We start from the raw sequence: 12,815 nt of genomic DNA, 5'->3' as shown, positions 1-12,815 counted from the left end.
GGGGAAAGAAAGGGGAGAAATCCCACACGAAATAAATAAATAATTCGCTTTCATGTATCTAATTTCATTTAGTCAATTGAAATCAAGCCTGACCATATCAGGACATGGTGATCTTCAAAAAAGTGATGGTACAAGGTAAAAATCTGATCGCGGTGTTATAAGACGCGGTCCAAACATACTTGTACCACCTCGATCATGAAATTTTTTTAATCTCTTCAAATGTTCATGGGATAAAAAAAAATCTAATTTATTACCTTGTGTTTATTGAGATAAATTATAGAGTATTTTAATATTTCTAAATCCTGTCACCAGAGAGCGGTATTATGTGAAGTAACCTGCTTTGAAGAGAATACTAAACCTGTGATTATAAGTGATGTTTGAAATGGATCCGATGTCATTTATTAGAAATCAAATACGCCTCTTTCTTCTCTGCAGGTGGTGTTCGACTAAGTTCACTGACTGACCTCCTGATAACCGTTCACTTTCTTTCCGTCTTCCTACGACGCCCTACAGTCTTACTTTACGTATAGGAAATGGGTGACGACGTTGGGGAAATTGTACGACCCACCTTTTTTTTTGTTGGATAATGTATGGAAAAGAAACAAGTTTATCGACAGCGTCTGGAAGTACCGAAGATGAATACTGGAACATACAGTGAGGTGTGAGTGCAGCTGTGGATGGATTTGTTTGACTTCAGTGTTAATGCCGTCATTCAACGGCTTGAACGGCTACGAACAAGTTCGTGTGTGCATACACAGCGGGCCCTGGCGTAGATGAAAGTTGGGTTTCGAGTAAATATAAACCAAAACCAACCACGGAAGAACTCGTTTTTGGATAACAGTAAAGTGACCAATGAAGGGAGAGAAAAGTGAGTATTTTTTTTTATCTTACGACTTTTTTTATTTTTATTTTGTTATGCTAAATAATTTTAGAAATTGGGATGTTTTGTTGGACGTGGTGATTTACATTATCCCAGAGATAATTATACCGCATGAGTTTTAATTCCCGTGACTGACAATGGATTGAATATATTTATTTTAAAACTATAGTATACAGGGTGTTCGGGATAAATTTGACATATTTATAATTAATTATATTTTTCCGTAAGTTACATGTATTAACACACACTTCTCTTCATTTAAAAGTTTGGACCCTTCTTCATTCATATACAAGATGTCAGAAAGGATGGATAGCTGGAACCCACCTGAATCATGGAAGAGAATAACTTGTATCATGATGATTCGTGCCCGCCATCAAAATAAGGATATTACGACTGCTGCCCAATGCTCCCTGAATACAGTAAAAACAATCAGGCATGAACTAGAGACTTGCAATGGTGACTACGAGGATGTAGCAAGAAGAAAGATCCCTAGCAGACGATCTGATTGCGTTCGTACAGCAGAATTCCTCGCAAATCTGCAGGAACAGGTGTTGAAGAACCCTGGCATTGGAATTCGGGCTTTGTTCGTGGAGTTGCTAACTGTAGTCAAGCCCTGGATAACAAGGGTAGCCAATGGTAGGCCGTATGTATGGCAGCAGGATTCGGCCCCTTGCCACACCTCTGGGAAAAGTCAAAAATGGTTGTCTGAAAATTTCTACGACTTCACCAGTCCAAATGTTTGGCCTCCAAACTCCCCAGACCTTAACCCCATGGATTATTTTGTATGGGGCGCAGTTGAAAAAGACACCAATCGCACTTCCAGTAATACAAAAGCCCAGTTAATGGATAAAATTAAAACAGTTTTTGCGGCCCTTCCCAGGGAGACTGTAGCATCAGCTTGTTCGAGGTTCCGAAGCAGAATTGAAGCTGTGATCGATGCTAATGGTGGTTATTTTGAGTAAATCTTGTTGATAGTATTGTAATTAACTCTGCCTGTAAAGTTTTTTTGTCAATTCATTAAATTTAATAGATACTAAGAAGATTTTCTTTTTCCTTACGAAACTGTCAAATTTATCCCGAACACCCTGTATATATTTCTACTTTGAGTCTGCAAACATGTGACAAAGATATAAAGTAGAGAAAGGAAGAATATGTGCGTGTGTGTGTGTAGTTGGATATAATAGTAGAGAGAATAAGTGATATTATATATGCTTCTGTCCGTACATTTTCCGTAGAGATTAAAAATAAATATTGAAAAAGAATAATGTACATCTCTTAACCCCCCCCCCACACACACGCTCATACATTAGTAATATATTAAAAAGTATGAAATTGTTAAAAAAAATAATTAAATTTTAAAAAAAAATCCCTTGACTTGCCCTGATGAAGAGTTTTTGAATGACTTCAGTTTCCCGCATTGCTAGCTTGCAGATTTTATTAGTAAGCCACGATATGTAAGTTCAAGGTTGCCTTTCGATGTACGGTTATTTAATATATTACGGACTTATCTCTTTTTTTTTTTTTTTAACTATCTTCAAACAGTTTACAACTTGTATAGTAGATTAAAATATAGAGACATTACGCAATGTATTTAAATACAGCGCGTTTTTCTAATTTGACAAAACACAAAGCATTTGACAAAGTAAAAAGATATTACAAAGAATAAATATACCTAATGTTTTACTACATGCAATATTGAATATATATAAAGATAATGAAATAAAAATAAATGAAAAGTTGTCTGAAAAACAATCTATAAACCAAGGAGTAAGACATGGATGTCCTCTGTCTCCAACACTTTTCAATATTTACATTAATGAAATATTAATACAGTGGAACACTTTAAACAATCAAGGCATAGAAATTTCTCCGAATAACAAAATAAATACGCTATTATTTGCAGATGATCAGCTAATAATATCGGATAAGGAAGACAATATATACAAAGAGCAATATATAATTTAAACATAGTAGAACAGTTTGGAATGAAAATTTCCATGGATAAAACTAAAAAAATGGCATTTTGTGGACAAACTCCAGTTAGAAGCAAAATAGTTATTAATAATAAAATAATAGAACAGATAAATACTTTCAGTTATCTTGGATGTGAAATATCATATGAAGGAGAAAAAAGACAAAATTAAAACTTCAAAATTTTTACAGATTATAGGCCTGATAAATAGAACACTCGATCCAAATATTGTACAAAAAGAAACACGCTTGAAAATATACAATACTTTAGCAGTGCCCACATTATTATATGGCAGCGAAATTTGGACAATAAACAACAAGATAAATAAAGAATAAAAACAAGTGAAATGAGATTCATGAGAAGAACTGCAAAATACACGTTATTAGATCAAAAAAGGAACGAAGACGTTTTAAAAGAACTAAAAACAAAACCAATAGAAGAAAAACTAAACAATTATAAACAAAAATAGATTGAACATGTAAACCGAATGGCCAACACCCGACATCCTAAACAAATACTAAAATATAAGCCAATTGAAAAGAGAAGGCAGGGTAGACCTCAAAAAAAAAAAGGATATTGGATGGATAACCGGAACAGACCAATATGGTCTATACCCGTAATTAGTGTTACGATGATGCTTTTTTTTTCTAATATGGATGTGAGCTGTAATACCAATCACTACTCGTTTGTCATATTTAAAACTTGTAATATTATGCCTTGAAATTAAAAAACAAAAGCAAGCAGCAAAACAAAAGCAGGTAAACTTAATCCAAACAATTAGATATTTCTTGAGACCCTATTACGCATTGAGTTATCACCCACTAACTACTTTGCTGTTTACCTAAAACCGTTCAAACATTTACAAGGAAATATTGACACTTTTTTTTTCCTTTCAATTTAAGAATGTTTTCTCCCTTACTGTTTGTTGTCAGTGTTCTTTGACACGTAAATGAGCGCGGTGACATCACACGAACAAATCCAAACAGCACCTACCTCTTTTCAGGTGCTTGTGTGACTTGTCGATGTCTGTCTTGTTAATCGTTGCGTGTTTAGTCGAATATGCAAACTGCTCCAACGTTAAATAGTAGTCCGTAACACTATTTAAGTAGCTGTGCATAATTGAGATACCGTGCTGGACAATAATATCTTATAAATGTAGTCATAGTGATAATAGGCAGTGGTGAATTGACCTCTTTTCGGTGTAATGCGAGAACATACATCTTTAATAATAATAATTTTAAAAAAAGTAGACTAGACAAAACATATATCGGTTTTAATTTTGTATTTGTTATGGGGAAAATTGAATAAAGCAAATAATAAAAAAGAACAATAGGTGAAAAATTCACATGAAGTGGGAACGATTAAAATGCTAATTTTTAGAAATAATTTTCATGAAAAAAAAAGTACATTGCAATCACCGAGATGTGTCATTTGTATCTTTGAGCATGCGCTCAACTGCATTCATTTTAATTTAGAAACTAAATTTTCTTTGAATTGTGTTACAGCTAATTTAAATCAAAATAAATATCTAGATCGAAGCATGAAGTCCAAACTATTAACTTATAGTTTATTTTTTTACACAGAAATGATCGAAATAATATAGCGCAATAACTCCAGTCTGGCTGGCTGCTTAACCTCGACTCCATCTAGTCTCTGGACGCACTGCTGTATAATTATTTTCATTGTTAAATTAGTTTTGGATTCGATCTTTTGAATCCAACGTTTAGAGTATATGAATGTATTTGCCATTGAGATAAATGAATATTTTTACTTAATAATAGCAATGTATAACACGGAATGATATATTTGAGTATTGATAATTTGGCGATATTTTAGAGAATCATGCATATTTTGAATAGCCGAACTAATAAATAAATAATTTAATTAATATAGGTTTCATTTTAGCATCTTAATCTATTTTATAAAAAATATTAACGCATGATTTGGATATGAAAAATAAACTAATCTTCAAACGTGTGAAGCATTATGATTGTTCTTATTACTGGTTTGCGAATATACGAACCATAAAACTTTTTTTTTTTTTTTCCAAGCCATATAAAATGTTAAATGCTTTTTAACGTGTAGAACTTAAATAGATCTTGGACATAAAATTGCTTACTTGATTTACAGTATGAATTGTAATCACGTCTGATTTGGTATTGGATAGTCATTGGTCTTTAGTATTTGTTAGCACAGTAGTATCATATTGTAATAGTCCAGCGTAGTGCTTCGCTATAATCTGAAGTCGATCCAAACGGTTTTGCACTAATCCCTTCATTAAGTACTGTGGTGCGGAACATGTTAAATAAGTATTTCGATAAAAATGCGGGATGCCCAGTCAGTATGTTTGTTGCTAATACATACTACTTGTTTGTGTAACATAAATTCCATTTTTAAAGAATAAAATCTGCTTACGTGGTTTTGCTGCTTCCAACCACTTCGAGTTTATTTAAAATATGGCTTCAAAAGTGTTACAAAAGGCAGCATTAATACAAAGACAAGAGCTGTTACCCAGAGCTGTTAATTATGCTACAAAAATCATCCGACAGGATTAAGGCTCCTTTATTTTTAGGAAATCCGTATTGTGCCCACTGATTTTTAGATATATGAATATTTTCATTGATAATTCTTGCTATAATTTTATTTTCTCTTGCCGACAGCGAATCTACCCTGATGATGTAAAAAGAAATATATGTAAACATTTACTTTAAAATTCTTTATAATTTGCATAAAATTCATAAACATATGCATCAGAGATAGAGAGCATTTGCTTAGCGGTGAATTTGGAACTTTTGTGATCTCCACTTCGTTCAACAACCAGGGTCAGTGGATACCTGGAAATGCATGTCGCAAGTTCATAATAAACACATAGGGTCAGCTACATAAATGTCACAGAGTATATCGTGATGCTACTATCTCTGGCTACAAATTCCATAGCTTTTCCTTTGTTGTGTGTGTACGTAATGAAGTTATCTTAGCCATTTTTTGGTTCGGTAGAATTTTTATTCCTAGAAAATGAAAAAAAGTTGAGTATGCGAAAGAATATAGGGCTACATTTTAGTATTCCTAAGTAGTCTAATAATGATCACGGTTTATTATCATACAAAATATTTACACATATATACAATTAAATAGTATTTTTACATTTTATGTTAAAATCCCTACAAGATACTGTATATTTCATTTTTGCAATTCATAATTTTACAATTATAAATATTAATAATTATATTATATACATTAGTATTGCATAGAAATCTTTCGAATCCGATATTTGGATTATATGATGATATTTGAAGATAACATTAAGTTATATAGCATGCCTCCGAATGAAAGAAACAAAGAATTATTTATTTATTTAAATAGCAATTTACTCGCCATTTTAGAGCACTAGTAGTTTACAGTACTTACAATAATAAGAAAGGAGTCGCTTTGTTTTATTTAATATTGGATTAAATATACTTTATTTAATAGTATAAAAATAACCACCAACTAGAATAACACCGAATTTATTTCTCTAGAAGTGTTAAATGGCGTCTCCAGATGGCAGTAGTTCACTTCTGTCTGTTAGCTGGTAATGTATAGTGCTGCCATCTATAGTCATCGGTAAGAACAACCTAGAAAATCAGGAGTAAAAAAAACGGTCTTAGTACATTTATGATTTTTTTTTTCATTTGGAAATTTTATATCAATTTAAAGTGTGTTAAATATCCCAATCATTGTTGTAAACTCAAGATTTTACAATTTCGTATTAGGCAGACGAAAGTATATATAATTTCGATTTAAATGGAGGAAATTCAGTGACATATCTGTCTTTCGTTATGTAGCCATCAATGTCGAGGGAGGGGGGGGAACACTTCAATTCAAAAAAAGGGGGAAAACTTTGAATGTATGATACAGCCATTAATTTAAAACCGGTTACAACAAAAGCATCACCGTGACAATTAAAGCAGCACACTTCGCTTACGATACTGGATTTAAAAAAAAAAAGTGCCATATACAGTATATCGGAAAGGCGTCATTGCACAGTGCCTCCACCTAGAGCTTTGAATACGATAAAAAGTGTATAACGAAGAAGTCGTGAGGTTTAATTTTTAACTGGAGTAATAGCTAAACATCCTTTAAGGTCGTAATGCATCAACATTAGTTTTTGATACATTTTTCTGTAAAGATACGCCATCTATTAATGAATTAGCGCATATAACAAAACGAAAGTTGCTGTTGGAATGTGTATTTTAATTTCGTGGAGTTCTTCCAATGTTTTGGTTTAAACCGGAATAACTAGAAATTCATTTGTGCAGATTACTCAAGTATTCTTTACTACTGGATATTCTGGGATTAAAAGAAAATTTTGCAGCGCAATACTGCACGATAGTAAATATAACTATCGCTAAGCCAAGAAAATATTTCACTTCATGAAAGATTTACTTCGTGCAAGTTATTTTAAAACTGTGAAGATTTTTAAGAGCATATTAAAAAAAGACTAGAACAGTGAAATATAGCGCTTATTGTCATCCATAGGTCTTCATTCTGTTTTTGTAATTTGGGTCATCTTATGTTGTTATCTCTTGAGATATGCCCGGTACATTCCACTTTGAATGTATGATACAGGGCTTTCGACCAATGTGACTTATCTGCTATGTTATTACAAGTAAGTGACATTGGTCGGAAACGTTCCTCTACTTGGAATGTTGTCTCTGGAGATATCTTTATTTTTTTCCAAAGATGCAGCTATCCTTATTTCTTCTGTTTTTCTCATCTTTGATTTTCCTGATTTATGCCAAATAGATATATGAATCTATGCAGTCCAAATAATCCTATGCTGCCGGAAATATTCTGATGACACATCTGTTTCGCGAGCATACTTCTTTTTTGTTTCATATTTCAGTCATCATTACTTTTGTTTAGCTGAGATTCACCTTCAACTGAAAATTTGACTTGAACACTTCTGATTCTCTTAATTTTATTTCTAAATCTTCTGCCAAGAGAACTCTATCATAATCTCGAAACAGATCAGGATATTTGAATATTTGCATTCTTCCAGTTCTAGCTGTATAAAACTAAAGCAGATGTAAAAAAACTTGGGAGATGTCGTATTTTCTTCTCTTATTACCGTATTATTGGAAGCTTTCACTGTTCGTAATTATGTAATTCGAAATCAAATTAATATTGGATAAATCATACTTTATTTAATAGTATAAAAATAACCACCAACTAGAATAACACCGAATAACATGTTTTTAATAAAATCAAATATTATATTCATTTGTCTTTTCTATAATTTGCTTAAGAGTATGAATATGATCATGGTACCATAATCCTGCCTAACAGATAAAGTCGTTTATCTCTCACAAAAAAAAAAAAAAAAAAAAAAAAAAAAGTTCTGCATAATGAAAATTTTAACAGATGATTCATTTTAGCCTGGATTTCGAATTGGGTTGAGATTATCCATTCAGTTGAAGATAATCAGTACCTATTTCAGTAACGTAGATGATGGTGAATGAGTAGATGATGCAGTAAAAAAAAATTCTGTTTAAACACCGTTTTTTTTTATTTATTTATTTATTTTGCGTTTTACTTCTTTTCCCAACTGCAAAGCTGTATTAATTATCCCTTGAATCAAGTTGTTATTTAACCCGAGTAGAAACATGAAATGTAAAACACGTGGAAAATTGTAAAACACGTCAAACGATTTAACAGAGGCTCATTTGTTGTTCTAAGTTGACAAAAAATGTGTCACGACATTGTATCTGTATTCTATATCTGTAAATTGTGTTTATTTGCGTAATTAATTTGAAATACTTTAAAGTATAATTTATTGATAAAATCGTGAGATTTTAAATAACGAAATAAAATTTATCATCATCATCATCATCATCATCATCATTATTATTATTATTATTATAAGAAATAAACAGTAGTTGTCTTTACAATGATATTTATTTTTTTCTGGTCTATAATAAGAGAAACGCACTTTCAGAAAATATTTAGAGAAAAATGATCTCAGGAAGGTTGGGAAATAAAAAAGTAGATTAATAAAGGAACGGAAATTACTCAAAAATGCATTTCAAAGGTAGCTTATATTTGACAAGATCTGTACGTAAATAGAGACAGGTAATGTTAATGTTTAATTATTTCTCGCTTTTTTTTTAAATTAATTTTCGTAGCCATTATTAAAGTAATTTTGCATAAAAGAAGGCCTCAACTTCTTTTGGGCCATCACCGCGATAAATAAATTCTTTGCATTTCCACTATTTGTGCAAAATATTACACACACACACACACACACACTCTCTCTCTCTCTCTCTCTCTCTCTCTGTCTCTCTCCAGTCACAAAGACAGATTTTTTAAGACATGAGTTGGGTGAACAGTTCGATGTGGAAAGCCTTCTCTATATGTCAAGCATGGTATACTACTAGTAGTTGTGATGGATAATAATGATTAAGTTTATACAAGGAAAAAAATGACAGACCGATTTGTTTAGGGCAATAAAAAAATGTCTGACAAATACGCACTTCTAAATTGTTAGTGAGCATGACTTGTCAACTTTTATACGAAATATTCAACACTGATGATCATTTATAAACAGAATGGATTCCGTCAATACTCACGAGTTCCCTAATTTTCGAACTTAGACAGCCACCTCATTTCGATATCATCTTAACAGTACTCCTGTCCGTGAAATATTTTAAAACCATCATGAAAATGAACAAATATGCTAGAGTAATATTGCAGGTTTTTTTTCTTTTTCATTACATAATATTTCGTCCTAGGAAGGGGAAGATAACTGGAATATAACATATCTAACCTATCTTTGGATTTGTTTGAATTATGGGCATAATTCAAACATTTCCGCAACTCTCTAACTGTATAGAGAAACGTGCTTTTTTTAAAAAAGCAGATGACTTCTGAAGATTAAATAATTATTTATTGTGTTTTGCAAATATTTCTAATCAGAAAGAAACAAAAAAAATATTTAAGCCATTACTGGAGACAAAAATATAGGCTTCTAACTATGCCATCGTGGTCTGTCCATTTTTTCATTTTTTTTTTTTACTTTGATATTGTTTTAAAGTATCTAATTAAAAATAAGCATTAAGTTAAAAAAATTAAGTGTGCATCAAAAACATTCATGGATTTTTGCATAGAGTTTTATTATATTGAATACATTTATAACTAAAGACATTCGTAGGTAATTTTTTGCATACCAGAAATCATTACAGACGACTTTTTTTTTTATATAAAATAACCAATTTTGGTTTTTAAGATATGCCAGAACAGTAATATTTATTCAATTACAAATCTTGTCGTATGGATGTACGACAATTTCTCTCAAGCATCTGAAAATAAAAATTGAGAACTGAATAAAACGATATATTTTTTTTTAAAAATTCTTTGAATGACTGAGAGTCTTGTAACTTTGCACACTTCTGAAGTTATTTCAGTAACCACAAAAGATTTTTGAGGGAAAATAATAACTCTCACATTGACATTTTTGTTGCGTTTCCATTTGCTTCATTATTTAAAAGTCGGTGGCTGCACAACAATGGCGATGCTCCATGCGACCCTGAAAACTAGGAATAGATGAAAGGAATGCCGACGATGTGCGGAGACCAAATTAGCAGAAGATTAATGAAAAGCGGGCGGGAAAATCATTTCAAATGAAACGTTGCACATCGAAAGTATTCTCTGTGATTTCAGAGAACAGTTCAGCGTTGTGCCGTGCCACAGAGAACCAGTGGAGAAAGATGGAGGGTGGGGGGGGGAGGACATCGGCAAGTGGGCAAGCTCGAGTACAAGTTCGGTGATAATTAGAAGGCACAATTACTTTCATCTTCAGTGACGTTTCCAATGGCGAATGTCACGTGACCAAGCGCAAAGCCTTTTGTGTGAGGAATTTGACCATCTGGAATGTCGTACTGGGTTGGATGAGATCACCTAATTTCAGACTAACAACAACGACCTTGACCCGCTACCCTTCGCATCACTGCCAATCATGCATCACCATACATCATCGGAGGAGCGGACACCGACGGGGGAGGCGGGGGTACCTAGTGGGGACGAGTGGTATCAGAAGATTCTGATGATAGGCCGCCAACGACAACCCCCTAATCTCTCGCCCCCGTATTTCTCCGTTAGCTGCTAGCGTAAGCGTCCTTTCTGCCTCCCTACTCTTCCCCCCTCTGGTTCTCTCCTCTCTCTCTCTCTCTCTCTCTCTCTTAGCAACAGCACCTCTCTCGCTGCCTCCCGCCGTAGCCGTGCCGTTCTTTGCCCCGAAGGTCAGCTGTGGACCTCGTTGGGCCTCTCGAGACGCTACAAAAAATGGTCTCGGAGCCGTACAGCGACTGTACTGGTGTGAGATGGAGCTGTGGCAGAGGGTCATTAGAGAGCACGTGACGCAAGACATCAGGACCATTCTCTGGCTATCAGAATTACAGAGAAGAATATATGTTCATCTGAAGGGGGGAAGGAAAGAGACGGGGATGGAGCCTCAAAGAGTTCGTAGTCTGGAAAACGCTACAAAAATGCCTTCGGGCTTAAAGCCGAAACCTGCTGATCTACCGGATCCAGGAGATAACACGAGCGAATCTGAAATTGGTCTGTGAGATGTCTAACGTCCAAAGCCTTTGCTCTTTTCCTCCCTCCCAATCACCAGCCCCCTTCCAGTCTTTGCGAAGTACAGTGGAACAATACGTCTATATCCTTGCGGATTAGAATTAGCCTCACATAGCTTGGAGCATCGATCTGATTTGATCTAAGGTAAATTTGTTCTTTGAACAACGTGAATAATCCAATTCGTTTTTAAATTCAGCAGTGCATACTTGAATCACAACTAGATTGCGTTTTTCTGTTTCTTTTTCAAAAACACGCACCAGTTTCCTTTAAATGTACACAATAAAGCAAAAGGTAGTAGTAAGAGACAAAAAAAAAAAAAACTTCTTGAAGAGCACAGTACTGCGGTAACGTATCCCAAGTTTATAGTTTATTTATTATTATGATCATTTATTGGTTTTTTTTTTTTTTTTGCATATTATCGAGATTTGGTTTTGGTTACTTCCGTTGATCATGAGAAATCAAACCAAAGTACAAGTTGCATTACAACGAACACGCTATTCAAAAAAAAAACAAACTGGAGTTATTATAATTATTATTATTAGCAGTAGTGGTGGTAACATTTACAGCAGTGTACCTTTTTCTCCAATGTGTTTCGCTCCGTAATTCTGAGGCGAGCTTGGATTGGTTAACAATCGAAGAAACATTTTCATGTACACTGTGATATTTAGGATGTGCAGAGTGTTTTATTGTTTTTATTGCTTTATCGAACCAGCTCAGCAAAAGTTTTTATTGCTGAGCTGGTTCAGCAAAATAATGATAATTATGATCGTTAGTGTTATTAATAATTATTGCTGTTATTAATCACAGCACAATATTAATAAACTTCACTTGAAGTGCATCACGTTTCTTTTGTGTACAGAGGAGGAGTGGCGGCCCAACTTTTTTATATACGGAAACATACAAATATAGTTTATATCTGATTGAGGTAGATGAGGGAGGTGAGACATGATCGAAATTACACCGGAGACGTGATTAATGATCAATAGCATTTACTAGAACTAAGCGGATACCCTGACGATCTGAAAAAAAGAAGAAAAAAAACGACTGCTTTGCATGTAAATCAGTGGAGAAATCCCTACTTTAATATCTCCCTTAAGTAAATCGAAACATTGACGGAAATTAAAAGGTGATGACGGTTGAAATTATTTTTAATATTTCTAGGAAAGGAAACGTTTGCAATCTAAAAATCCTACAGTTTGCATTCATTTATTGTTAATTTATTAATAACAGTGCCGTATTTTCTGTAATTAGTTTTGTCTAAAATTCAATCCCTCACAGTGTGAACAGTTCTGGTGGATCAACTATTATAATAGAAACATTTAATAGATAAAAGCATCCTTACACGGACTA

The 12,815-nt window shown here is 33.5% G+C and overlaps 1 long non-coding RNA gene across 2 annotated transcripts in view; it reads right to left on the bottom strand.

Annotated features, from left to right (window-relative positions):
• Positions 1-5,553: 5,553 nt before the first annotated feature.
• The window catches only part of LOC150093929 (uncharacterized), a 75,490-nt gene continuing 68,228 nt past the window's right edge, over positions 5,554-12,815 (bottom strand). The window contains exons 3-4 of one of the 2 annotated variants that reach the window (XR_016550323.1): positions 6,261-6,466; positions 5,554-5,860 (exon numbers count right to left, since the gene is read on the bottom strand). This is a non-coding gene — a long non-coding RNA (uncharacterized LOC150093929). Of the gene's footprint in view, positions 5,861-5,923; positions 6,467-12,815 lie in introns of those variants that run through there. The other variant, XR_016550322.1, reaches the window with a different exon arrangement.

This window comes from Typopeltis vanoorti, chromosome 23, assembly GCF_054136105.1.
Source record: "Typopeltis vanoorti isolate ZY-2024b chromosome 23, IOZ_Tvanoo_1.0, whole genome shotgun sequence".
Classification (NCBI taxonomy): domain Eukaryota; kingdom Metazoa; phylum Arthropoda; class Arachnida; order Uropygi; family Thelyphonidae; genus Typopeltis; species Typopeltis vanoorti.
The sequence above is the reverse complement of the archived record's forward strand: the minus strand, read 5'-3'. Positions and strand labels throughout refer to the sequence as shown.